This window comes from Gasterosteus aculeatus, chromosome 2 (genome assembly GCF_964276395.1).
Source record: "Gasterosteus aculeatus chromosome 2, fGasAcu3.hap1.1, whole genome shotgun sequence".
NCBI classification, from domain to species: domain Eukaryota; kingdom Metazoa; phylum Chordata; class Actinopteri; order Perciformes; family Gasterosteidae; genus Gasterosteus; species Gasterosteus aculeatus.
In genome coordinates, this window is record NC_135689.1 from 21,828,525 (window position 1) to 21,846,642 (window position 18,118).

The following is an 18,118-nucleotide window of genomic DNA, read 5'->3' on the forward strand; positions in this document are numbered from 1 at the left end:
GCATTAGAAAGTGACTCCTTTTTCATTATCAAAACTCCAAAACCTTTGACACACTTTAAAAGATTAGGAAGAGGACATACAGTTGCTTACGGCCATACCTCTCTGGCTCCGCCTGATCTCGTCTGATCTCAGAAGCTAAGCAGAGTAGGGCCTGGTTAGTACTTGGATGGAAGACCGCCTGGGAATCCCAGGTGCTGTAAGCTTTTTTATTTCGATCTGTAAAAGACACAGAGAAGAACTTAGAAAGTGACTCCATTTCTTTGTCAAAACTACAAAACCTTTGACACATTTTAAAAGATTAGGAAGAGGACATACAGTTGCTTACGGCCATACCTCTCTGGCTCCGCCTGATCTCGTCTGATCTCAGAAGCTAAGCAGAGTAGGGCCTGGTTAGTACTTGGATGGAAGACCGCCTGGGAATCCCAGGTGCTGTAAGCTTTTTCATTTCGATCTGTAAAAGACACAGAGAAGGCCTTAGAAAGTGACTCCATTTCATTGTCAAAACTACAAAACCTTTGACACATTTTAAAAGATTAGGAAGAGGACATGCAGTTGCTTACGGCCATACCTCTCTGGCTCCGCCTGATCTCGTCAGATCTCAGAAGCTAAGCAGAGTAGGGCCTGGTTAGTACTTGGATGGAAGACCGCCTGGGAATCCCAGGTGCCGTAAGCTTTTTCATTTCTCTCTCTGGAAGAAATCGAGAAGGCATTAGAAAGTGACTCCTTTTTCATTATCAAAACTCCAAAACCTTTGACACATTTTAAAAGATTAGGAAGAGGACATACAGTTGCTTACGGCCATACCTCTCTGGCTCCGCCTGATCTCGTCTGATCTCAGAAGCTAAGCAGAGTAGGGCCTGGTTAGTACTTGGATGGAAGACCGCCTGGGAATCCCAGGTGCCGTAAGCTTTTTCAATTCTATCTGTAAAAGACACAGAGAAGGCCTTAGAAAGTGACTCCATTTAATTGTCAAAACTACAAAACCTTTGACACATTTTAAAAGATTAGGTAGAGGACATACAGTTGCTTACGGCCATACCTCTCTGGCTCCGCCTGATCTCGTCTGATCTCAGAAGCTAAGCAGAGTAGGGCCTGGTTAGTACTTGGATGGAAGACCGCCTGGGAATCCCAGGTGCCGTAAGCTTTTTCATTTCTCTCTCTGGAAGAAATCGAGAAGGCCTTAGAAAGTGACTCCTTTTTCATTATCAAAACTCCAAAACCATAGACACATTTTAAAAGATTAGGAAGAGGACATACAGTTGCTTACGGCCATACCTCTCTGGCTCTGCCTGATCTCGTCTGATCTCAGAAGCTAAGCAGAGTAGGGCCTGGTTAGTACTTGGATGGAAGACCGCCTGGGAATCCCAGGTGCTGTAAGCTTTTTCATTTCGATCTGTAAAACACACAGAGAAGGCCTTAGAAAGTGACTCCATTTCATTGTCAAAACTACAAAACCTTTGACACATTTTAAAAGATTAGGTAGAGGACATACAGTTGCTTACGGCCATACCTCTCTGGCTCCGCCTGATCTCGTCTGATCTCAGAAGCTAAGCAGAGTAGGGCCTGGTTAGTACTTGGATGGAAGACCGCCTGGGAATCCCAGGTGCTGTACGCTTTTTCATTTCGATCTGTAAAAGACACAGAGAAGGCCTTAGAAAGTGACTCCATTTAATTGTCAAAACTACAAAACCTTTGACACATTTTAAAAGATTAGGTAGAGGACATACAGTTGCTTACGGCCATACCTCTCTGGCTCCGCCTGATCTCGTCTGATCTCAGAAGCTAAGCAGAGTAGGGCCTGGTTAGTACTTGGATGGAAGACCGCCTGGGAATCCCAGGTGCTGTACGCTTTTTCATTTCGATCTGTAAAAGACACAGAGAAGGCCTTAGAAAGTGACTCCATTTAATTGTCAAAACTACAAAACCTTTGACACATTTTAAAAGATTAGGTAGAGGACATACAGTTGCTTACGGCCATACCTCTCTGGCTCCGCCTGATCTCGTCTGATCTCAGAAGCTAAGCAGAGTAGGGCCTGGTTAGTACTTGGATGGAAGACCGCCTGGGAATCCCAGGTGCCGTAAGCTTTTTCATTTCTCTCTCTGGAAGAAATCGAGAAGGCCTTAGAAAGTGACTCCTTTTTCATTATCAAAACTCCAAAACCATAGACACATTTTAAAAGATTAGGAAGAGGACATACAGTTGCTTACGGCCATACCTCTCTGGCTCTGCCTGATCTCGTCTGATCTCAGAAGCTAAGCAGAGTAGGGCCTGGTTAGTACTTGGATGGAAGACCGCCTGGGAATCCCAGGTGCTGTAAGCTTTTTCATTTCGATCTGTAAAACACACAGAGAAGGCCTCAGAAAGTGACTCCATTTCATTGTCAAAACTACAAAACCTTTGACACATTTTAAAAGATTAGGAAGAGGACATGCAGTTGCTTACGGCCATACCTCTCTGGCTCCGCCTGATCTCGTCAGATCTCAGAAGCTAAGCAGAGTAGGGCCTGGTTAGTACTTGGATGGAAGACCGCCTGGGAATCCCAGGTGCCGTAAGCTTTTTCATTTCTATCTGTAAAAGACACAGAGAAGGCCTTAGAAAGTGACTCCATTTCATTGTCAAAACTACAAAACCTTTGACACGTTTTAAAAGATTAGGAAGAGGACATACAGTTGCTTACGGCCATACCTCTCTGGCTCCGCCTGATCTCGTCTGACCTCAGAAGCTAAGCAGAGTAGGGCCTGGTTAGTACTTGGATGGAAGACCGCCTGGGAATCCCAGGTGCCGTAAGCTTTTTCAATTCTATCTGTAAAAGACACAGAGAAGGCCTTAGAAAGTGACTCCATTTAATTGTCAAAACTACAAAACCTTTGACACATTTTAAAAGATTTGTTAGAGGACATACAGTTGCTTACGGCCATACCTCTCTGGCTCCGCCTGATCTCGTCTGATCTCAGAAGCTAAGCAGAGTAGGGCCTGGTTAGTACTTGGATGGAAGACCGCCTGGGAATCCCAGGTGCTGTACGCTTTTTCATTTCGATCTGTAAAAGACACAGAGAAGGCCTTAGAAAGTGACTCCATTTAATTGTCAAAACTACAAAACCTTTGACACATTTTAAAAGATTAGGTAGAGGACATACAGTTGCTTACGGCCATACCTCTCTGGCTCCGCCTGATCTCGTCTGATCTCAGAAGCTAAGCAGAGTAGGGCCTGGTTAGTACTTGGATGGAAGACCGCCTGGGAATCCCAGGTGCCGTAAGCTTTTTCATTTCTCTCTCTGGAAGAAATCGAGAAGGCCTTAGAAAGTGACTCCTTTTTCATTATCAAAACTCCAAAACCATAGACACATTTTAAAAGATTAGGAAGAGGACATACAGTTGCTTACGGCCATACCTCTCTGGCTCTGCCTGATCTCGTCTGATCTCAGAAGCTAAGCAGAGTAGGGCCTGGTTAGTACTTGGATGGAAGACCGCCTGGGAATCCCAGGTGCTGTAAGCTTTTTCATTTCGATCTGTAAAACACACAGAGAAGGCCTTAGAAAGTGACTCCATTTCATTGTCAAAACTACAAAACCTTTGACACATTTTAAAAGATTAGGTAGAGGACATACAGTTGCTTACGGCCATACCTCTCTGGCTCCGCCTGATCTCGTCTGATCTCAGAAGCTAAGCAGAGTAGGGCCTGGTTAGTACTTGGATGGAAGACCGCCTGGGAATCCCAGGTGCTGTAAGCTTTTTCATTTCGATCTGTAAAAGACACAGAGAAGGCCTTAGAAAGTGACTCCATTTAATTGTCAAAACTACAAAACCTTTGACACATTTTAAAAGATTAGGTAGAGGACATACAGTTGCTTACGGCCATACCTCTCTGGCTCCGCCTGATCTCGTCTGATCTCAGAAGCTAAGCAGAGTAGGGCCTGGTTAGTACTTGGATGGAAGACCGCCTGGGAATCCCAGGTGCCGTAAGCTTTTTCATTTCTCTCTCTGGAAGAAATCGAGAAGGCATTAGAAAGTGACTCCTTTTTCATTATCAAAACTCCAAAACCTTTGACACATTTTAAAAGATTAGGAAGAGGACATACAGTTGCTTACGGCCATACCTCTCTGGCTCCGCCTGATCTCGTCTGATCTCAGAAGCTAAGCAGAGTAGGGCCTGGTTAGTACTTGGATGGAAGACCGCCTGGGAATCCCAGGTGCTGTAAGCTTTTTCATTTCGATCTGTAAAAGACACAGAGAAGGCCTTAGAAAGTGACTCCATTTCATTGTCAAAACTACAAAACCTTTGACACATTTTAAAAGATTAGGAAGAGGACATACAGTTGCTTACGGCCATACCTCTCTGGCTCCGCCTGATCTCGTCTGATCTCAGAAGCTAAGCAGAGTAGGGCCTGGTTAGTACTTGGATGGAAGACCGCCTGGGAATCCCAGGTGCTGTAAGCTTTTTCATTTCGATCTGTAAAAGACACAGAGAAGGCCTTAGAAAGTGACTCCATTTCATTGTCAAAACTACAAAACCTTTGACACATTTTAAAAGATTAGGAAGAGGACATACAGTTGCTTACGGCCATACCTCTCTGGCTCCGCCTGATCTCGTCTGATCTCAGAAGCTAAGCAGAGTAGGGCCTGGTTAGTACTTGGATGGAAGACCGCCTGGGAATCCCAGGTGCTGTAAGCTTTTTCATTTCGATCTGTAAAAGACACAGAGAAGGCCTTAGAAAGTGACTCCTTTTTCATTATCAAAACTCCAAAACCTTTGACACATTTTAAAAGATTAGGTAGAGGACATACAGTTGCTTACGGCCATACCTCTCTGGCTCTGCCTGATCTCGTCTGATCTCAGAAGCTAAGCAGAGTAGGGCCTGGTTAGTACTTGGATGGAAGACCGCCTGGGAATCCCAGGTGCTGTAAGCTTTTTCATTTCGATCTGTAAAAGACACAGAGAAGGCCTTAGAAAGTGACTCCATTTCTTTGTCAAAACTCCAAAACCTTTGACACATTTTAAAAGATTAGGAAGAGGACATACAGTTGCTTACGGCCATACCTCTCTGGCTCCGCCTGATCTCGTCAGATCTCAGAAGCTAAGCAGAGTAGGGCCTGGTTAGTACTTGGATGGAAGACCGCCTGGGAATCCCAGGTGCTGTAAGCTTTTTCATTTCGATCTGTAAAAGACACAGAGAAGGCCTTAGAAAGTGACTCCATTTAATTGTCAAAACTACAAAACCTTTGACACATTTTAAAAGATTAGGTAGAGGACATACAGTTGCTTACGGCCATACCTCTCTGGCTCCGCCTGATCTCGTCTGATCTCAGAAGCTAAGCAGAGTAGGGCCTGGTTAGTACTTGGATGGAAGACCGCCTGGGAATCCCAGGTGCCGTAAGCTTTTTCATTTTTATCTGTAAAAGACACAGAGAAGGCCTTAGAAAGTGACTCCATTTCATTGTCAAAACTACAAAACCTTTGACACATTTTAAAAGATTAGGTAGAGGACATACAGTTGCTTACGGCCATACCTCTCTGGCTCCGCCTGATCTCGTCTGATCTCAGAAGCTAAGCAGAGTAGGGCCTGGTTAGTACTTGGATGGAAGACCGCCTGGGAATCCCAGGTGCTGTACGCTTTTTCATTTCGATCTGTAAAAGACACAGAGAAGGCCTTAGAAAGTGACTCCATTTCATTGTCAAAACTACAAAACCTTTGACACATTTTAAAAGATTAGGTAGAGGACATACAGTTGCTTACGGCCATACCTCTCTGGCTCCGCCTGATCTCGTCTGATCTCAGAAGCTAAGCAGAGTAGGGCCTGGTTAGTACTTGGATGGAAGACCGCCTGGGAATCCCAGGTGCCGTAAGCTTTTTCATTTCTCTCTCTGGAAGAAATCGAGAAGGCATTAGAAAGTGACTCCTTTTTCATTATCAAAACTCCAAAACCTTTGACACATTTTAAAAGATTAGGAAGAGGACATACAGTTGCTTACGGCCATACCTCTCTGGCTCCGCCTGATCTCGTCTGATCTCAGAAGCTAAGCAGAGTAGGGCCTGGTTAGTACTTGGATGGAAGACCGCCTGGGAATCCCAGGTGCTGTAAGCTTTTTCATTTCGATCTGTAAAAGACACAGAGAAGGCCTTAGAAAGTGACTCCATTTCATTGTCAAAACTACAAAACCTTCGACACATTTTAAAAGATTAGGAAGAGGACATACAGTTGCTTACGGCCATACCTCTCTGGCTCCGCCTGATCTCGTCTGATCTCAGAAGCTAAGCAGAGTAGGGCCTGGTTAGTACTTGGATGGAAGACCGCCTGGGAATCCCAGGTGCTGTAAGCTTTTTCATTTCGATCTGTAAAAGACACAGAGAAGGCCTTAGAAAGTGACTCCATTTCATTGTCAAAACTACAAAACCTTTGACACATTTTAAAAGATTAGGAAGAGGACATACAGTTGCTTACGGCCATACCTCTCTGGCTCCGCCTGATCTCGTCAGATCTCAGAAGCTAAGCAGAGTAGGGCCTGGTTAGTACTTGGATGGAAGACCGCCTGGGAATCCCAGGTGCTGTACGCTTTTTCATTTCGATCTGTAAAAGACACAGAGAAGGCCTTAGAAAGTGACTCCATTTCATTGTCAAAACTACAAAACCTTTGACACATTTTAAAAGATTAGGTAGAGGACATACAGTTGCTTACGGCCATACCTCTCTGGCTCCGCCTGATCTCGTCTGATCTCAGAAGCTAAGCAGAGTAGGGCCTGGTTAGTACTTGGATGGAAGACCGCCTGGGAATCCCAGGTGCCGTAAGCTTTTTCATTTCTCTCTCTGGAAGAAATCGAGAAGGCATTAGAAAGTGACTCCTTTTTCATTATCAAAACTCCAAAACCTTTGACACATTTTAAAAGATTAGGAAGAGGACATACAGTTGCTTACGGCCATACCTCTCTGGCTCCGCCTGATCTCGTCTGATCTCAGAAGCTAAGCAGAGTAGGGCCTGGTTAGTACTTGGATGGAAGACCGCCTGGGAATCCCAGGTGCTGTAAGCTTTTTCATTTCGATCTGTAAAAGACACAGAGAAGGCCTTAGAAAGTGACTCCATTTCATTGTCAAAACTACAAAACCTTCGACACATTTTAAAAGATTAGGAAGAGGACATACAGTTGCTTACGGCCATACCTCTCTGGCTCCGCCTGATCTCGTCTGATCTCAGAAGCTAAGCAGAGTAGGGCCTGGTTAGTACTTGGATGGAAGACCGCCTGGGAATCCCAGGTGCTGTAAGCTTTTTCATTTCGATCTGTAAAAGACACAGAGAAGGCCTTAGAAAGTGACTCCATTTCATTGTCAAAACTACAAAACCTTTGACACATTTTAAAAGATTAGGAAGAGGACATACAGTTGCTTACGGCCATACCTCTCTGGCTCCGCCTGATCTCGTCAGATCTCAGAAGCTAAGCAGAGTAGGGCCTGGTTAGTACTTGGATGGAAGACCGCCTGGGAATCCCAGGTGCCGTAAGCTTTTTCATTTCTCTCTCTGGAAGAAATCGAGAAGGCCTTAGAAAGTGACTCCTTTTTCATTATCAAAACTCCAAAACCTTTGACACATTTTAAAAGATTAGGAAGAGGACATACAGTTGCTTACGGCCATACCTCTCTGGCTCCGCCTGATCTCGTCTGATCTCAGAAGCTAAGCAGAGTAGGGCCTGGTTAGTACTTGGATGGAAGACCGCCTGGGAATCCCAGGTGCTGTAAGCTTTTTCATTTCGATCTGTAAAAGACACAGAGAAGGCCTTAGAAAGTGACTCCATTTCATTGTCAAAACTACAAAACCTTCGACACATTTTAAAAGATTAGGAAGAGGACATACAGTTGCTTACGGCCATACCTCTCTGGCTCCGCCTGATCTCGTCTGATCTCAGAAGCTAAGCAGAGTAGGGCCTGGTTAGTACTTGGATGGAAGACCGCCTGGGAATCCCAGGTGCTGTAAGCTTTTTCATTTCGATCTGTAAAAGACACAGAGAAGGCCTTAGAAAGTGACTCCATTTCATTGTCAAAACTACAAAACCTTTGACACATTTTAAAAGATTAGGAAGAGGACATACAGTTGCTTACGGCCATACCTCTCTGGCTCCGCCTGATCTCGTCAGATCTCAGAAGCTAAGCAGAGTAGGGCCTGGTTAGTACTTGGATGGAAGACCGCCTGGGAATCCCAGGTGCCGTAAGCTTTTTCATTTCTCTCTCTGGAAGAAATCGAGAAGGCCTTAGAAAGTGACTCCTTTTTCATTATCAAAACTCCAAAACCTTAGACACATTTTAAAAGATTAGGAAGAGGACATACAGTTGCTTACGGCCATACCTCTCTGGCTCTGCCTGATCTCGTCTGATCTCAGAAGCTAAGCAGAGTAGGGCCTGGTTAGTACTTGGATGGAAGACCGCCTGGGAATCCCAGGTGCCGTAAGCTTTTTCATTTCTCTCTCTGGAAGAAATCGAGAAGGCATTAGAAAGTGACTCCTTTTTCATTATCTAAACTCCAAAACCTTTGACACATTTTAAAATATTAGGAAGAGGACATACAGTTGCTTACGGCCATACCTCTCTGGCTTCGCCTGATCTCGTCTGATCTCAGAAGCTAAGCAGAGTAGGGCCTGGTTAGTACTTGGATGGAAGACCGCCTGGGAATCCCAGGTGCTGTAAGCTTTTTCATTTCGATCTGTAAAAGACACAGAGAAGGCCTTAGAAAGTGACTCCATTTAATTGTCAAAACTACAAAACCTTTGACACATTTTAAAAGATTAGGTAGAGGACATACAGTTGCTTACGGCCATACCTCTCTGGCTCCGCCTGATCTCGTCTGATCTCAGAAGCTAAGCAGAGTAGGGCCTGGTTAGTACTTGGATGGAAGACCGCCTGGGAATCCCAGGTGCCGTAAGCTTTTTCATTTCTCTCTCTGGAAGAAATCGAGAAGGCATTAGAAAGTGACTCCTTTTTCATTATCAAAACTCCAAAACCTTTGACACATTTTAAAAGATTAGGTAGAGGACATACAGTTGCTTACGGCCATACCTCTCTGGCTCCGCCTGATCTCGTCTGATCTCAGAAGCTAAGCAGAGTATGGCCTGGTTAGTACTTGGATGGAAGACCGCCTGGGATTCCCAGGTGCTGTAAGCTTTTTCATTTCGATCTGTAAAAGACACAGAGAAGGCCTTAGAAAGTGACTCCATTTCATTGTCAAAACTGCAAAACCTTTGACACATTTTAAAAGATTAGGAAGAGGACATACAGTTGCTTACGGCCATACCTCTCTGGCTCCGCCTGATCTCGTCTGATCTCAGAAGCTAAGCAGAGTAGGGCCTTGTTAGTACTTGGATGGAAGACCGCCTGGGAATCCCAGGTGCCGTAAGCTTCTTCATTTCTCTCTCTGGAAGAAATTGAGAAGGCATTAGAAAGTGAATCCTTTTTCATTATCAAAACTCCAAAACCTTTGACACATTTTAAAAGATTAGGAAGAGGACATACAGTTGCTTACGGCCATACCTCTCTGGCTCTGCCTGATCTCGTCTGATCTCAGAAGCTAAGCAGAGTAGGGCCTGGTTAGTACTTGGATGGAAGACCGCCTGGGAATCCCAGGTGCTGTAAGCTTTTTCATTTCGATCTGTAAAAGACACAGAGAAGGCCTTAGAAAGTGACTCCATTTCATTGTCAAAACTACAAAACCTTTGACACATTTTAAAAGATTAGGAAGAGGACATACAGTTGCTTACGGCCATACCTCTCTGGCTCCGCCTGATCTCGTCTGATCTCAGAAGCTAAGCAGAGTATGGCCTGGTTAGTACTTGGATGGAAGACCGCCTGGGATTCCCAGGTGCTGTAAGCTTTTTCATTTCGATCTGTAAAAGACACAGAGAAGGCCTTAGAAAGTGACTCCATTTCATTGTCAAAACTGCAAAACCTTTGACACATTTTAAAAGATTAGGAAGAGGACATACAGTTGCTTACGGCCATACCTCTCTGGCTCCGCCTGATCTCGTCTGATCTCAGAAGCTAAGCAGAGTAGGGCCTTGTTAGTACTTGGATGGAAGACCGCCTGGGAATCCCAGGTGCCGTAAGCTTCTTCATTTCTCTCTCTGGAAGAAATTGAGAAGGCATTAGAAAGTGAATCCTTTTTCATTATCAAAACTCCAAAACCTTTGACACATTTTAAAAGATTAGGAAGAGGACATACAGTTGCTTACGGCCATACCTCTCTGGCTCTGCCTGATCTCGTCTGATCTCAGAAGCTAAGCAGAGTAGGGCCTGGTTAGTACTTGGATGGAAGACCGCCTGGGAATCCCAGGTGCTGTAAGCTTTTTCATTTCGATCTGTAAAAGACACAGAGAAGGCCTTAGAAAGTGACTCCATTTCATTGTCAAAACTACAAAACCTTTGACACATTTTAAAAGATTAGGAAGAGGACATACAGTTGCTTACGGCCATACCTCTCTGGCTCCGCCTGATCTCGTCTGATCTCAGAAGCTAAGCAGAGTAGGGCCTGGTTAGTACTTGGATGGAAGACCGCCTGGGAATCCCAGGTGCTGTAAGCTTTTTCATTTCGATCTGTAAAAGACACAGAGAAGGCCTTAGAAAGTGACTCCATTTCATTGTCAAAACTACAAAACCTTTGACACATTTTAAAAGATTAGGAAGAGGACATACAGTTGCTTACGGCCATACCTCTCTGGCTCCGCCTGATCTCGTCAGATCTCAGAAGCTAAGCAGAGTAGGGCCTGGTTAGTACTTGGATGGAAGACCGCCTGGGAATCCCAGGTGCTGTAAGCTTTTTCATTTCGATCTGTAAAAGACACAGAGAAGGCCTTAGAAAGTGACTCCATTTAATTGTCAAAACTACAAAACCTTTGACACATTTTAAAAGATTAGGTAGAGGACATACAGTTGCTTACGGCCATACCTCTCTGGCTCCGCCTGATCTCGTCAGATCTCAGAAGCTAAGCAGAGTAGGGCCTGGTTAGTACTTGGATGGAAGACCGCCTGGGAATCCCAGGTGCCGTAAGATTTTTCATTTCTCTCTCTGGAAGAAATCGAGAAGGCATTAGAAAGTGACTCCTTTTTCATTATCAAAACTCCAAAACCTTTGACACACTTTAAAAGATTAGGAAGAGGACATACAGTTGCTTACGGCCATACCTCTCTGGCTCCGCCTGATCTCGTCTGATCTCAGAAGCTAAGCAGAGTAGGCCCTGGTTAGTACTTGGATGGAAGACCGCCTGGGAATCCCAGGTGCTGTAAGCTTTTTTATTTCGATCTGTAAAAGACACAGAGAAGAACTTAGAAAGTGACTCCATTTCTTTGTCAAAACTACAAAACCTTTGACACATTTTAAAAGATTAGGAAGAGGACATACAGTTGCTTACGGCCATACCTCTCTGGCTCCGCCTGATCTCGTCTGATCTCAGAAGCTAAGCAGAGTAGGGCCTGGTTAGTACTTGGATGGAAGACCGCCTGGGAATCCCAGGTGCTGTAAGCTTTTTCATTTCGATCTGTAAAAGACACAGAGAAGGCCTTAGAAAGTGACTCCATTTAATTGTCAAAACTACAAAACCTTTGACACATTTTAAAAGATTAGGAAGAGGACATACAGTTGCTTACGGCCATACCTCTCTGGCTCAGCCTGATCTCGTCTGATCTCAGAAGCTAAGCAGAGTAGGGCCTGGTTAGTACTTGGATGGAAGACCGCCTGGGAATCCCAGGTGCCGTAAGCTTTTTCATTTCTCTCTCTGGAAGAAATCGAGAAGGCATTAGAAAGTGACTCCTTTTTCATTATCAAAACTCCAAAACCTTTGACACATTTTAAAAGATTAGGAAGAGGACATACAGTTGCTTACGGCCATACCTCTCTGGCTCCGCCTGATCTCGTCTGATCTCAGAAGCTAAGCAGAGTAGGGCCTGGTTAGTACTTGGATGGAAGACCGCCTGGGAATCCCAGGTGCTGTAAGCTTTTTCATTTCAATCTGTAAAAGACACAGAGAAGGCCTTAGAAAGTGACTCCATTTCATTGTCAAAACTACAAAACCTTTGACACATTTTAAAAGATTAGGAAGAGGACATACAGTTGCTTACGGCCATACCTCTCTGGCTCCGCCTGATCTCGTCTGATCTCAGAAGCTAAGCAGAGTAGGGCCTGGTTAGTACTTGGATGGAAGACCGCCTGGGAATCCCAGGTGCTGTAAGCTTTTTCATTTCAATCTGTAAAAGACACAGAGAAGGCCTTAGAAAGTGACTCCATTTCATTGTCAAAACTACAAAACCTTTGACACATTTTAAAAGATTAGGAAGAGGACATACAGTTGCTTACGGCCATACCTCTCTGGCTCCGCCTGATCTCGTCAGATCTCAGAAGCTAAGCAGAGTAGGGCCTGGTTAGTACTTGGATGGAAGACCGCCTGGGAATCCCAGGTGCTGTAAGCTTTTTCATTTCGATCTGTAAAAGACACAGAGAAGGCCTTAGAAAGTGACTCCATTTCATTGTCAAAACTACAAAACCTTTGACACATTTTAAAAGATTAGGAAGAGGACATGCAGTTGCTTACGGCCATACCTCTCTGGCTCCGCCTGATCTCGTCAGATCTCAGAAGCTAAGCAGAGTAGGGCCTGGTTAGTACTTGGATGGAAGACCGCCTGGGAATCCCAGGTGCCGTAAGCTTTTTCATTTCTCTCTCTGGAAGAAATCGAGAAGGCATTAGAAAGTGACTCCTTTTTCATTATCTAAACTCCAAAACCTTTGACACATTTTAAAATATTAGGAAGAGGACATACAGTTGCTTACGGCCATACCTCTCTGGCTTCGCCTGATCTCGTCTGATCTCAGAAGCTAAGCAGAGTAGGGCCTGGTTAGTACTTGGATGGAAGACCGCCTGGGAATCCCAGGTGCTGTAAGCTTTTTCATTTCGATCTGTAAAAGACACAGAGAAGGCCTTAGAAAGTGACTCCATTTAATTGTCAAAACTACAAAACCTTTGACACATTTTAAAAGATTAGGTAGAGGACATACAGTTGCTTACGGCCATACCTCTCTGGCTCCGCCTGATCTCGTCAGATCTCAGAAGCTAAGCAGAGTAGGGCCTGGTTAGTACTTGGATGGAAGACCGCCTGGGAATCCCAGGTGCCGTAAGCTTTTTCATTTCTCTCTCTGGAAGAAATCGAGAAGGCATTAGAAAGTGACTCCTTTTTCATTATCAAAACTCCAAAACCTTTGACACATTTTAAAAGATTAGGAAGAGGACATACAGTTGCTTACGGCCATACCTCTCTGGCTCCGCCTGATCTCGTCTGATCTCAGAAGCTAAGCAGAGTAGGGCCTGGTTAGTACTTGGATGGAAGACCGCCTGGGAATCCCAGGTGCTGTAAGCTTTTTTATTTCGATCTGTAAAAGACACAGAGAAGAACTTAGAAAGTGACTCCATTTCATTGTCAAAACTCCAAAACCTTTGACACATTTTAAAAGATTAGGTAGAGGACATACAGTTGCTTACGGCCATACCTCTCTGGCTCCGCCTGATCTCGTCTGATCTCAGAAGCTAAGCAGAGTAGGGCCTGGTTAGTACTTGGATGGAAGACCGCCTGGGAATCCCAGGTGCCGTAAGCTTCTTCATTTCTCTCTCTGGAAGAAATTGAGAAGGCATTAGAAAGTGAATCCTTTTTCATTATCAAAACTCCAAAACCTTTGACACATTTTAAAAGATTAGGAAGAGGACATACAGTTGCTTACGGCCATACCTCTCTGGCTCCGCCTGATCTCGTCTGATCTCAGAAGCTAAGCAGAGTAGGGCCTGGTTAGTACTTGGATGGAAGACCGCCTGGGAATCCCAGGTGCCGTAAGCTTTTTCATTTCTATCTGTAAAAGACACAGAGAAGGCCTTAGAAAGTGACTCCATTTCATTGTCAAAACTACAAAACCTTTGACACATTTTAAAAGATTAGGTAGAGGACATACAGTTGCTTACGGCCATACCTCTCTGGCTCCGCCTGATCTCGTCTGATCTCAGAAGCTAAGCAGAGTAGGGCCTGGTTAGTACTTGGATGGAAGACCGCCTGGGAATCCCAGGTGCTGTAAGCTTTTTTATTTCGATCTGTAAAAGACACAGAGAAGAACTTAGAAAGTGACTCCATTTCATTGTCAAAACTCCAAAACCTTTGACACATTTTAAAAGATTAGGTAGAGGACATACAGTTGCTTACGGCCATACCTCTCTGGCTCCGCCTGATCTCGTCTGATCTCAGAAGCTAAGCAGAGTAGGGCCTGGTTAGTACTTGGATGGAAGACCGCCTGGGAATCCCAGGTGCCGTAAGCTTCTTCATTTCTCTCTCTGGAAGAAATTGAGAAGGCATTAGAAAGTGAATCCTTTTTCATTATCAAAACTCCAAAACCTTTGACACATTTTAAAAGATTAGGAAGAGGACATACAGTTGCTTACGGCCATACCTCTCTGGCTCCGCCTGATCTCGTCTGATCTCAGAAGCTAAGCAGAGTAGGGCCTGGTTAGTACTTGGATGGAAGACCGCCTGGGAATCCCATGTGCCGTAAGCTTTTTCATTTCTCTCTCTGGAAGAAATCGAGAAGGCATTAGAAAGTGACTCCTTTTTAATTATCAAAACTCCAAAACCTTTGACACATTTTAAAAGATTAGGAAGAGGACATACAGTTGCTTACGGCCATACCTCTCTGGCTCCGCCTGATCTCGTCTGATCTCAGAAGCTAAGCAGAGTAGGGCCTGGTTAGTACTTGGATGGAAGACCGCCTGGGAATCCCAGGTGCCGTAAGCTTTTTCATTTCTATCTGTAAAAGACACAGAGAAGGCCTTAGTAAGTGACTCCATTTCATTGTCAAAACTACAAAACCTTTGACACGTTTTAAAAGATTAGGAAGAGGACATACAGTTGCTTACGGCCATACCTCTCTGGCTCCGCCTGATCTCGTCTGATCTCAGAAGCTAAGCAGAGTAGGGCCTGGTTAGTACTTGGATGGAAGACCGCCTGGGAATCCCAGGTGCCGTAAGCTTTTTCATTTCGATCTGTAAAAGACACAGAGAAGGCCTTAGAAAGTGACTCCATTTCATTGTCAAAACTACAAAACCTTTGACACATTTTAAAAGATTAGGAAGAGGACATGCAGTTGCTTACGGCCATACCTCTCTGGCTCCGCCTGATCTCGTCAGATCTCAGAAGCTAAGCAGAGTAGGGCCTGGTTAGTACTTGGATGGAAGACCGCCTGGGAATCCCAGGTGCCGTAAGCTTTTTCATTTCTCTCTCTGGAAGAAATCGAGAAGGCATTAGAAAGTGACTCCTTTTTCATTATCTAAACTCCAAAACCTTTGACACATTTTAAAATATTAGGAAGAGGACATACAGTTGCTTACGGCCATACCTCTCTGGCTTCGCCTGATCTCGTCTGATCTCAGAAGCTAAGCAGAGTAGGGCCTGGTTAGTACTTGGATGGAAGACCGCCTGGGAATCCCAGGTGCTGTAAGCTTTTTCATTTCGATCTGTAAAAGACACAGAGAAGGCCTTAGAAAGTGACTCCATTTCTTTGTCAAAACTACAAAACCTTTGACACATTTTAAAAGATTAGGAAGAGGACATACAGTTGCTTACGGCCATACCTCTCTGGCTCCGCCTGATCTCGTCTGATCTCAGAAGCTAAGCAGAGTAGGGCCTGGTTAGTACTTGGATGGAAGACCGCCTGGGAATCCCAGGTGCTGTAAGCTTTTTCATTTCGATCTGTAAAAGACACAGAGAAGGCCTTAGAAAGTGACTCCATTTCATTGTCAAAACTACAAAACCTTTGACACATTTTAAAAGATTAGGAAGAGGACATACAGTTGCTTAGGGCCATACCTCTCTGGCTCCGCCTGATCTCGTCTGATCTCAGAAGCTAAGCAGAGTAGGGCCTGGTTAGTACTTGGATGGAAGACCGCCTGGGAATCCCAGGTGCCGTAAGCTTTTTCATTTCTCTCTCTGGAAGAAATCGAGAAGGCATTAGAAAGTGACTCCTTTTTCATTATCAAAACTCCAAAACCTTTGACACATTTTAAAAGATTAGGAAGAGGACATACAGTTGCTTACGGCCATACCTCTCTGGCTCCGCCTGATCTCGTCTGATCTCAGAAGCTAAGCAGAGTAGGGCCTGGTTAGTACTTGGATGGAAGACCGCCTGGGAATCCCAGGTGCTGTAAGCTTTTTCATTTCGATCTGTAAAAGACACAGAGAAGGCCTTAGAAAGTGACTCCATTTCATTGTCAAAACTACAAAACCTTTGACACATTTTAAAAGATTAGGAAGAGGACATACAGTTGCTTACGGCCATACCTCTCTGGCTCCGCCTGATCTCGTCAGATCTCAGAAGCTAAGCAGAGTAGGGCCTGGTTAGTACTTGGATGGAAGACCGCCTGGGAATCCCAGGTGCTGTAAGCTTTTTCATTTCGATCTGTAAAAGACACAGAGAAGGCCTTAGAAAGTGACTCCATTTCATTGTCAAAACTACAAAACCTTTGACACATTTTAAAAGATTAGGAAGAGGACATGCAGTTGCTTACGGCCATACCTCTCTGGCTCCGCCTGATCTCGTCAGATCTCAGAAGCTAAGCAGAGTAGGGCCTGGTTAGTACTTGGATGGAAGACCGCCTGGGAATCCCAGGTGCCGTAAGCTTTTTCATTTCTCTCTCTGGAAGAAATCGAGAAGGCATTAGAAAGTGACTCCTTTTTCATTATCTAAACTCCAAAACCTTTGACACATTTTAAAATATTAGGAAGAGGACATACAGTTGCTTACGGCCATACCTCTCTGGCTTCGCCTGATCTCGTCTGATCTCAGAAGCTAAGCAGAGTAGGGCCTGGTTAGTACTTGGATGGAAGACCGCCTGGGAATCCCAGGTGCTGTAAGCTTTTTCATTTCGATCTGTAAAAGACACAGAGAAGGCCTTAGAAAGTGACTCCATTTAATTGTCAAAACTACAAAACCTTTGACACATTTTAAAAGATTAGGTAGAGGACATACAGTTGCTTACGGCCATACCTCTCTGGCTCCGCCTGATCTCGTCAGATCTCAGAAGCTAAGCAGAGTAGGGCCTGGTTAGTACTTGGATGGAAGACCGCCTGGGAATCCCAGGTGCCGTAAGCTTTTTCATTTCTCTCTCTGGAAGAAATCGAGAAGGCATTAGAAAGTGACTCCTTTTTCATTATCAAAACTCCAAAACCTTTGACACATTTTAAAAGATTAGGAAGAGGACATACAGTTGCTTACGGCCATACCTCTCTGGCTCCGCCTGATCTCGTCTGATCTCAGAAGCTAAGCAGAGTAGGGCCTGGTTAGTACTTGGATGGAAGACCGCCTGGGAATCCCAGGTGCTGTAAGCTTTTTCATTTCGATCTGTAAAAGACACAGAGAAGGCCTTAGAAAGTGACTCCATTTCATTGTCAAAACTACAAAACCTTCGACACATTTTAAAAGATTAGGAAGAGGACATACAGTTGCTTACGGCCATACCTCTCTGGCTCCGCCTGATCTCGTCTGATCTCAGAAGCTAAGCAGAGTAGGGCCTGGTTAGTACTTGGATGGAAGACCGCCTGGGAATCCCAGGTGCTGTAAGCTTTTTCATTTCGATCTGTAAAAGACACAGAGAAGGCCTTAGAAAGTGACTCCATTTCATTGTCAAAACTACAAAACCTTTGACACATTTTAAAAGATTAGGAAGAGGACATACAGTTGCTTACGGCCATACCTCTCTGGCTCCGCCTGATCTCGTCAGATCTCAGAAGCTAAGCAGAGTAGGGCCTGGTTAGTACTTGGATGGAAGACCGCCTGGGAATCCCAGGTGCCGTAAGCTTTTTCATTTCTCTCTCTGGAAGAAATCGAGAAGGCCTTAGAAAGTGACTCCTTTTTCATTATCAAAACTCCAAAACCTTAGACACATTTTAAAAGATTAGGAAGAGGACATACAGTTGCTTACGGCCATACCTCTCTGGCTCTGCCTGATCTCGTCTGATCTCAGAAGCTAAGCAGAGTAGGGCCTGGTTAGTACTTGGATGGAAGACCGCCTGGGAATCCCAGGTGCTGTAAGCTTTTTCATTTCGATCTGTAAAAGACACAGA

At 44.6% G+C, this 18,118-nt stretch overlaps 75 non-coding genes and 2 pseudogenes across 75 annotated transcripts; all 77 read left to right on the forward strand.

Annotated features, from left to right (window-relative positions):
* The first annotated feature begins 84 nt into the window (after window positions 1–84).
* On the forward strand, window positions 85–203 carry LOC144395497 (5S ribosomal RNA). Its single transcript, XR_013457631.1, has one exon. It is a non-coding gene; the product is annotated as a 5S ribosomal RNA (ribosomal RNA).
* Window positions 204–319: 116 nt separating this feature from the next.
* Window positions 320–438, forward strand: LOC144395499 (5S ribosomal RNA). Its single transcript, XR_013457633.1, has one exon. It is a non-coding gene; the product is annotated as a 5S ribosomal RNA (ribosomal RNA).
* Window positions 439–554: 116 nt separating this feature from the next.
* Window positions 555–673, forward strand: LOC144402183 (5S ribosomal RNA). The gene has a single exon (XR_013464118.1). It is a non-coding gene; the product is annotated as a 5S ribosomal RNA (ribosomal RNA).
* Window positions 674–790: 117 nt separating this feature from the next.
* On the forward strand, window positions 791–909 carry LOC144401309 (5S ribosomal RNA). The gene has a single exon (XR_013463244.1). It is a non-coding gene; the product is annotated as a 5S ribosomal RNA (ribosomal RNA).
* A 116-nt stretch (window positions 910–1,025) lies between these two features.
* On the forward strand, window positions 1,026–1,144 carry LOC144401310 (5S ribosomal RNA). Its single transcript, XR_013463245.1, has one exon. It is a non-coding gene; the product is annotated as a 5S ribosomal RNA (ribosomal RNA).
* Window positions 1,145–1,261: 117 nt separating this feature from the next.
* LOC144397910 (5S ribosomal RNA) lies at window positions 1,262–1,380 on the forward strand. Its single transcript, XR_013460057.1, has one exon. It is a non-coding gene; the product is annotated as a 5S ribosomal RNA (ribosomal RNA).
* A 116-nt stretch (window positions 1,381–1,496) lies between these two features.
* Window positions 1,497–1,615, forward strand: LOC144398577 (5S ribosomal RNA). The gene has a single exon (XR_013460724.1). It is a non-coding gene; the product is annotated as a 5S ribosomal RNA (ribosomal RNA).
* A 116-nt stretch (window positions 1,616–1,731) lies between these two features.
* On the forward strand, window positions 1,732–1,850 carry LOC144398579 (5S ribosomal RNA). Its single transcript, XR_013460726.1, has one exon. It is a non-coding gene; the product is annotated as a 5S ribosomal RNA (ribosomal RNA).
* A 116-nt stretch (window positions 1,851–1,966) lies between these two features.
* LOC144401311 (5S ribosomal RNA) lies at window positions 1,967–2,085 on the forward strand. Its single transcript, XR_013463246.1, has one exon. It is a non-coding gene; the product is annotated as a 5S ribosomal RNA (ribosomal RNA).
* Window positions 2,086–2,202: 117 nt separating this feature from the next.
* Window positions 2,203–2,321, forward strand: LOC144397912 (5S ribosomal RNA). Its single transcript, XR_013460059.1, has one exon. It is a non-coding gene; the product is annotated as a 5S ribosomal RNA (ribosomal RNA).
* Window positions 2,322–2,437: 116 nt separating this feature from the next.
* LOC144402194 (5S ribosomal RNA) lies at window positions 2,438–2,556 on the forward strand. Its single transcript, XR_013464129.1, has one exon. It is a non-coding gene; the product is annotated as a 5S ribosomal RNA (ribosomal RNA).
* A 116-nt stretch (window positions 2,557–2,672) lies between these two features.
* Window positions 2,673–2,791, forward strand: LOC144396989 (5S ribosomal RNA). The gene has a single exon (XR_013459135.1). It is a non-coding gene; the product is annotated as a 5S ribosomal RNA (ribosomal RNA).
* Window positions 2,792–2,907: 116 nt separating this feature from the next.
* On the forward strand, window positions 2,908–3,026 carry LOC144398580 (5S ribosomal RNA). The gene has a single exon (XR_013460727.1). It is a non-coding gene; the product is annotated as a 5S ribosomal RNA (ribosomal RNA).
* Window positions 3,027–3,142: 116 nt separating this feature from the next.
* Window positions 3,143–3,261, forward strand: LOC144401312 (5S ribosomal RNA). The gene has a single exon (XR_013463247.1). It is a non-coding gene; the product is annotated as a 5S ribosomal RNA (ribosomal RNA).
* A 117-nt stretch (window positions 3,262–3,378) lies between these two features.
* LOC144397913 (5S ribosomal RNA) lies at window positions 3,379–3,497 on the forward strand. Its single transcript, XR_013460060.1, has one exon. It is a non-coding gene; the product is annotated as a 5S ribosomal RNA (ribosomal RNA).
* A 116-nt stretch (window positions 3,498–3,613) lies between these two features.
* LOC144395500 (5S ribosomal RNA) lies at window positions 3,614–3,732 on the forward strand. Its single transcript, XR_013457634.1, has one exon. It is a non-coding gene; the product is annotated as a 5S ribosomal RNA (ribosomal RNA).
* A 116-nt stretch (window positions 3,733–3,848) lies between these two features.
* LOC144401314 (5S ribosomal RNA) lies at window positions 3,849–3,967 on the forward strand. Its single transcript, XR_013463249.1, has one exon. It is a non-coding gene; the product is annotated as a 5S ribosomal RNA (ribosomal RNA).
* Window positions 3,968–4,084: 117 nt separating this feature from the next.
* LOC144395501 (5S ribosomal RNA) lies at window positions 4,085–4,203 on the forward strand. Its single transcript, XR_013457635.1, has one exon. It is a non-coding gene; the product is annotated as a 5S ribosomal RNA (ribosomal RNA).
* Window positions 4,204–4,319: 116 nt separating this feature from the next.
* Window positions 4,320–4,438, forward strand: LOC144395502 (5S ribosomal RNA). Its single transcript, XR_013457636.1, has one exon. It is a non-coding gene; the product is annotated as a 5S ribosomal RNA (ribosomal RNA).
* Window positions 4,439–4,554: 116 nt separating this feature from the next.
* On the forward strand, window positions 4,555–4,673 carry LOC144395503 (5S ribosomal RNA). Its single transcript, XR_013457637.1, has one exon. It is a non-coding gene; the product is annotated as a 5S ribosomal RNA (ribosomal RNA).
* A 117-nt stretch (window positions 4,674–4,790) lies between these two features.
* Window positions 4,791–4,909, forward strand: LOC144397914 (5S ribosomal RNA). Its single transcript, XR_013460061.1, has one exon. It is a non-coding gene; the product is annotated as a 5S ribosomal RNA (ribosomal RNA).
* Window positions 4,910–5,025: 116 nt separating this feature from the next.
* Window positions 5,026–5,144, forward strand: LOC144389570 (5S ribosomal RNA). Its single transcript, XR_013453701.1, has one exon. It is a non-coding gene; the product is annotated as a 5S ribosomal RNA (ribosomal RNA).
* Window positions 5,145–5,260: 116 nt separating this feature from the next.
* On the forward strand, window positions 5,261–5,379 carry LOC144401315 (5S ribosomal RNA). Its single transcript, XR_013463250.1, has one exon. It is a non-coding gene; the product is annotated as a 5S ribosomal RNA (ribosomal RNA).
* Window positions 5,380–5,495: 116 nt separating this feature from the next.
* Window positions 5,496–5,614, forward strand: LOC144398581 (5S ribosomal RNA). Its single transcript, XR_013460728.1, has one exon. It is a non-coding gene; the product is annotated as a 5S ribosomal RNA (ribosomal RNA).
* Window positions 5,615–5,730: 116 nt separating this feature from the next.
* On the forward strand, window positions 5,731–5,849 carry LOC144401316 (5S ribosomal RNA). Its single transcript, XR_013463251.1, has one exon. It is a non-coding gene; the product is annotated as a 5S ribosomal RNA (ribosomal RNA).
* Window positions 5,850–5,966: 117 nt separating this feature from the next.
* Window positions 5,967–6,085, forward strand: LOC144395504 (5S ribosomal RNA). Its single transcript, XR_013457638.1, has one exon. It is a non-coding gene; the product is annotated as a 5S ribosomal RNA (ribosomal RNA).
* A 116-nt stretch (window positions 6,086–6,201) lies between these two features.
* On the forward strand, window positions 6,202–6,320 carry LOC144395505 (5S ribosomal RNA). The gene has a single exon (XR_013457639.1). It is a non-coding gene; the product is annotated as a 5S ribosomal RNA (ribosomal RNA).
* Window positions 6,321–6,436: 116 nt separating this feature from the next.
* Window positions 6,437–6,555, forward strand: LOC144398494 (5S ribosomal RNA). Its single transcript, XR_013460641.1, has one exon. It is a non-coding gene; the product is annotated as a 5S ribosomal RNA (ribosomal RNA).
* A 116-nt stretch (window positions 6,556–6,671) lies between these two features.
* On the forward strand, window positions 6,672–6,790 carry LOC144401317 (5S ribosomal RNA). Its single transcript, XR_013463252.1, has one exon. It is a non-coding gene; the product is annotated as a 5S ribosomal RNA (ribosomal RNA).
* Window positions 6,791–6,907: 117 nt separating this feature from the next.
* On the forward strand, window positions 6,908–7,026 carry LOC144395506 (5S ribosomal RNA). Its single transcript, XR_013457640.1, has one exon. It is a non-coding gene; the product is annotated as a 5S ribosomal RNA (ribosomal RNA).
* Window positions 7,027–7,142: 116 nt separating this feature from the next.
* On the forward strand, window positions 7,143–7,261 carry LOC144395507 (5S ribosomal RNA). Its single transcript, XR_013457641.1, has one exon. It is a non-coding gene; the product is annotated as a 5S ribosomal RNA (ribosomal RNA).
* Window positions 7,262–7,377: 116 nt separating this feature from the next.
* LOC144402205 (5S ribosomal RNA) lies at window positions 7,378–7,496 on the forward strand. The gene has a single exon (XR_013464140.1). It is a non-coding gene; the product is annotated as a 5S ribosomal RNA (ribosomal RNA).
* A 117-nt stretch (window positions 7,497–7,613) lies between these two features.
* LOC144395508 (5S ribosomal RNA) lies at window positions 7,614–7,732 on the forward strand. The gene has a single exon (XR_013457642.1). It is a non-coding gene; the product is annotated as a 5S ribosomal RNA (ribosomal RNA).
* A 116-nt stretch (window positions 7,733–7,848) lies between these two features.
* LOC144395510 (5S ribosomal RNA) lies at window positions 7,849–7,967 on the forward strand. The gene has a single exon (XR_013457644.1). It is a non-coding gene; the product is annotated as a 5S ribosomal RNA (ribosomal RNA).
* Window positions 7,968–8,083: 116 nt separating this feature from the next.
* LOC144402216 (5S ribosomal RNA) lies at window positions 8,084–8,202 on the forward strand. Its single transcript, XR_013464151.1, has one exon. It is a non-coding gene; the product is annotated as a 5S ribosomal RNA (ribosomal RNA).
* A 117-nt stretch (window positions 8,203–8,319) lies between these two features.
* LOC144397324 (5S ribosomal RNA) lies at window positions 8,320–8,438 on the forward strand. The gene has a single exon (XR_013459470.1). It is a non-coding gene; the product is annotated as a 5S ribosomal RNA (ribosomal RNA).
* A 117-nt stretch (window positions 8,439–8,555) lies between these two features.
* Window positions 8,556–8,674, forward strand: LOC144390997 (5S ribosomal RNA). The gene has a single exon (XR_013454857.1). It is a non-coding gene; the product is annotated as a 5S ribosomal RNA (ribosomal RNA).
* Window positions 8,675–8,790: 116 nt separating this feature from the next.
* Window positions 8,791–8,909, forward strand: LOC144401318 (5S ribosomal RNA). Its single transcript, XR_013463253.1, has one exon. It is a non-coding gene; the product is annotated as a 5S ribosomal RNA (ribosomal RNA).
* Window positions 8,910–9,026: 117 nt separating this feature from the next.
* LOC144399784 (5S ribosomal RNA) lies at window positions 9,027–9,145 on the forward strand (annotated as a pseudogene).
* A 116-nt stretch (window positions 9,146–9,261) lies between these two features.
* On the forward strand, window positions 9,262–9,380 carry LOC144399065 (5S ribosomal RNA). The gene has a single exon (XR_013461210.1). It is a non-coding gene; the product is annotated as a 5S ribosomal RNA (ribosomal RNA).
* A 117-nt stretch (window positions 9,381–9,497) lies between these two features.
* LOC144397915 (5S ribosomal RNA) lies at window positions 9,498–9,616 on the forward strand. Its single transcript, XR_013460062.1, has one exon. It is a non-coding gene; the product is annotated as a 5S ribosomal RNA (ribosomal RNA).
* A 116-nt stretch (window positions 9,617–9,732) lies between these two features.
* On the forward strand, window positions 9,733–9,851 carry LOC144399785 (5S ribosomal RNA; annotated as a pseudogene).
* Window positions 9,852–9,967: 116 nt separating this feature from the next.
* LOC144399066 (5S ribosomal RNA) lies at window positions 9,968–10,086 on the forward strand. Its single transcript, XR_013461211.1, has one exon. It is a non-coding gene; the product is annotated as a 5S ribosomal RNA (ribosomal RNA).
* Window positions 10,087–10,203: 117 nt separating this feature from the next.
* On the forward strand, window positions 10,204–10,322 carry LOC144397916 (5S ribosomal RNA). The gene has a single exon (XR_013460063.1). It is a non-coding gene; the product is annotated as a 5S ribosomal RNA (ribosomal RNA).
* A 116-nt stretch (window positions 10,323–10,438) lies between these two features.
* On the forward strand, window positions 10,439–10,557 carry LOC144395511 (5S ribosomal RNA). Its single transcript, XR_013457645.1, has one exon. It is a non-coding gene; the product is annotated as a 5S ribosomal RNA (ribosomal RNA).
* A 116-nt stretch (window positions 10,558–10,673) lies between these two features.
* LOC144389571 (5S ribosomal RNA) lies at window positions 10,674–10,792 on the forward strand. The gene has a single exon (XR_013453702.1). It is a non-coding gene; the product is annotated as a 5S ribosomal RNA (ribosomal RNA).
* Window positions 10,793–10,908: 116 nt separating this feature from the next.
* LOC144398291 (5S ribosomal RNA) lies at window positions 10,909–11,027 on the forward strand. Its single transcript, XR_013460438.1, has one exon. It is a non-coding gene; the product is annotated as a 5S ribosomal RNA (ribosomal RNA).
* Window positions 11,028–11,144: 117 nt separating this feature from the next.
* LOC144399022 (5S ribosomal RNA) lies at window positions 11,145–11,263 on the forward strand. Its single transcript, XR_013461167.1, has one exon. It is a non-coding gene; the product is annotated as a 5S ribosomal RNA (ribosomal RNA).
* A 116-nt stretch (window positions 11,264–11,379) lies between these two features.
* LOC144395512 (5S ribosomal RNA) lies at window positions 11,380–11,498 on the forward strand. Its single transcript, XR_013457646.1, has one exon. It is a non-coding gene; the product is annotated as a 5S ribosomal RNA (ribosomal RNA).
* A 116-nt stretch (window positions 11,499–11,614) lies between these two features.
* LOC144398530 (5S ribosomal RNA) lies at window positions 11,615–11,733 on the forward strand. Its single transcript, XR_013460677.1, has one exon. It is a non-coding gene; the product is annotated as a 5S ribosomal RNA (ribosomal RNA).
* A 117-nt stretch (window positions 11,734–11,850) lies between these two features.
* Window positions 11,851–11,969, forward strand: LOC144395513 (5S ribosomal RNA). Its single transcript, XR_013457647.1, has one exon. It is a non-coding gene; the product is annotated as a 5S ribosomal RNA (ribosomal RNA).
* A 116-nt stretch (window positions 11,970–12,085) lies between these two features.
* Window positions 12,086–12,204, forward strand: LOC144395514 (5S ribosomal RNA). Its single transcript, XR_013457648.1, has one exon. It is a non-coding gene; the product is annotated as a 5S ribosomal RNA (ribosomal RNA).
* Window positions 12,205–12,320: 116 nt separating this feature from the next.
* Window positions 12,321–12,439, forward strand: LOC144389572 (5S ribosomal RNA). Its single transcript, XR_013453703.1, has one exon. It is a non-coding gene; the product is annotated as a 5S ribosomal RNA (ribosomal RNA).
* Window positions 12,440–12,555: 116 nt separating this feature from the next.
* On the forward strand, window positions 12,556–12,674 carry LOC144402228 (5S ribosomal RNA). The gene has a single exon (XR_013464162.1). It is a non-coding gene; the product is annotated as a 5S ribosomal RNA (ribosomal RNA).
* Window positions 12,675–12,791: 117 nt separating this feature from the next.
* On the forward strand, window positions 12,792–12,910 carry LOC144390998 (5S ribosomal RNA). Its single transcript, XR_013454859.1, has one exon. It is a non-coding gene; the product is annotated as a 5S ribosomal RNA (ribosomal RNA).
* A 116-nt stretch (window positions 12,911–13,026) lies between these two features.
* LOC144402239 (5S ribosomal RNA) lies at window positions 13,027–13,145 on the forward strand. The gene has a single exon (XR_013464175.1). It is a non-coding gene; the product is annotated as a 5S ribosomal RNA (ribosomal RNA).
* Window positions 13,146–13,262: 117 nt separating this feature from the next.
* On the forward strand, window positions 13,263–13,381 carry LOC144395515 (5S ribosomal RNA). The gene has a single exon (XR_013457649.1). It is a non-coding gene; the product is annotated as a 5S ribosomal RNA (ribosomal RNA).
* A 116-nt stretch (window positions 13,382–13,497) lies between these two features.
* LOC144401319 (5S ribosomal RNA) lies at window positions 13,498–13,616 on the forward strand. Its single transcript, XR_013463254.1, has one exon. It is a non-coding gene; the product is annotated as a 5S ribosomal RNA (ribosomal RNA).
* Window positions 13,617–13,733: 117 nt separating this feature from the next.
* Window positions 13,734–13,852, forward strand: LOC144401320 (5S ribosomal RNA). Its single transcript, XR_013463255.1, has one exon. It is a non-coding gene; the product is annotated as a 5S ribosomal RNA (ribosomal RNA).
* Window positions 13,853–13,968: 116 nt separating this feature from the next.
* On the forward strand, window positions 13,969–14,087 carry LOC144395516 (5S ribosomal RNA). The gene has a single exon (XR_013457650.1). It is a non-coding gene; the product is annotated as a 5S ribosomal RNA (ribosomal RNA).
* Window positions 14,088–14,203: 116 nt separating this feature from the next.
* Window positions 14,204–14,322, forward strand: LOC144401321 (5S ribosomal RNA). Its single transcript, XR_013463256.1, has one exon. It is a non-coding gene; the product is annotated as a 5S ribosomal RNA (ribosomal RNA).
* A 117-nt stretch (window positions 14,323–14,439) lies between these two features.
* Window positions 14,440–14,558, forward strand: LOC144398905 (5S ribosomal RNA). Its single transcript, XR_013461052.1, has one exon. It is a non-coding gene; the product is annotated as a 5S ribosomal RNA (ribosomal RNA).
* A 117-nt stretch (window positions 14,559–14,675) lies between these two features.
* On the forward strand, window positions 14,676–14,794 carry LOC144401322 (5S ribosomal RNA). The gene has a single exon (XR_013463257.1). It is a non-coding gene; the product is annotated as a 5S ribosomal RNA (ribosomal RNA).
* Window positions 14,795–14,910: 116 nt separating this feature from the next.
* Window positions 14,911–15,029, forward strand: LOC144401323 (5S ribosomal RNA). Its single transcript, XR_013463258.1, has one exon. It is a non-coding gene; the product is annotated as a 5S ribosomal RNA (ribosomal RNA).
* Window positions 15,030–15,145: 116 nt separating this feature from the next.
* On the forward strand, window positions 15,146–15,264 carry LOC144402252 (5S ribosomal RNA). The gene has a single exon (XR_013464188.1). It is a non-coding gene; the product is annotated as a 5S ribosomal RNA (ribosomal RNA).
* Window positions 15,265–15,381: 117 nt separating this feature from the next.
* LOC144391000 (5S ribosomal RNA) lies at window positions 15,382–15,500 on the forward strand. Its single transcript, XR_013454860.1, has one exon. It is a non-coding gene; the product is annotated as a 5S ribosomal RNA (ribosomal RNA).
* A 116-nt stretch (window positions 15,501–15,616) lies between these two features.
* LOC144395517 (5S ribosomal RNA) lies at window positions 15,617–15,735 on the forward strand. The gene has a single exon (XR_013457651.1). It is a non-coding gene; the product is annotated as a 5S ribosomal RNA (ribosomal RNA).
* A 116-nt stretch (window positions 15,736–15,851) lies between these two features.
* Window positions 15,852–15,970, forward strand: LOC144398341 (5S ribosomal RNA). The gene has a single exon (XR_013460488.1). It is a non-coding gene; the product is annotated as a 5S ribosomal RNA (ribosomal RNA).
* Window positions 15,971–16,087: 117 nt separating this feature from the next.
* Window positions 16,088–16,206, forward strand: LOC144395518 (5S ribosomal RNA). The gene has a single exon (XR_013457652.1). It is a non-coding gene; the product is annotated as a 5S ribosomal RNA (ribosomal RNA).
* Window positions 16,207–16,322: 116 nt separating this feature from the next.
* LOC144389573 (5S ribosomal RNA) lies at window positions 16,323–16,441 on the forward strand. The gene has a single exon (XR_013453704.1). It is a non-coding gene; the product is annotated as a 5S ribosomal RNA (ribosomal RNA).
* Window positions 16,442–16,557: 116 nt separating this feature from the next.
* Window positions 16,558–16,676, forward strand: LOC144402263 (5S ribosomal RNA). Its single transcript, XR_013464199.1, has one exon. It is a non-coding gene; the product is annotated as a 5S ribosomal RNA (ribosomal RNA).
* A 117-nt stretch (window positions 16,677–16,793) lies between these two features.
* LOC144391005 (5S ribosomal RNA) lies at window positions 16,794–16,912 on the forward strand. The gene has a single exon (XR_013454864.1). It is a non-coding gene; the product is annotated as a 5S ribosomal RNA (ribosomal RNA).
* Window positions 16,913–17,028: 116 nt separating this feature from the next.
* On the forward strand, window positions 17,029–17,147 carry LOC144402274 (5S ribosomal RNA). The gene has a single exon (XR_013464210.1). It is a non-coding gene; the product is annotated as a 5S ribosomal RNA (ribosomal RNA).
* Window positions 17,148–17,264: 117 nt separating this feature from the next.
* LOC144395519 (5S ribosomal RNA) lies at window positions 17,265–17,383 on the forward strand. Its single transcript, XR_013457653.1, has one exon. It is a non-coding gene; the product is annotated as a 5S ribosomal RNA (ribosomal RNA).
* A 116-nt stretch (window positions 17,384–17,499) lies between these two features.
* On the forward strand, window positions 17,500–17,618 carry LOC144395521 (5S ribosomal RNA). The gene has a single exon (XR_013457655.1). It is a non-coding gene; the product is annotated as a 5S ribosomal RNA (ribosomal RNA).
* Window positions 17,619–17,734: 116 nt separating this feature from the next.
* Window positions 17,735–17,853, forward strand: LOC144402285 (5S ribosomal RNA). Its single transcript, XR_013464221.1, has one exon. It is a non-coding gene; the product is annotated as a 5S ribosomal RNA (ribosomal RNA).
* Window positions 17,854–17,970: 117 nt separating this feature from the next.
* LOC144397917 (5S ribosomal RNA) lies at window positions 17,971–18,089 on the forward strand. Its single transcript, XR_013460064.1, has one exon. It is a non-coding gene; the product is annotated as a 5S ribosomal RNA (ribosomal RNA).
* Window positions 18,090–18,118: the final 29 nt, after the last annotated feature.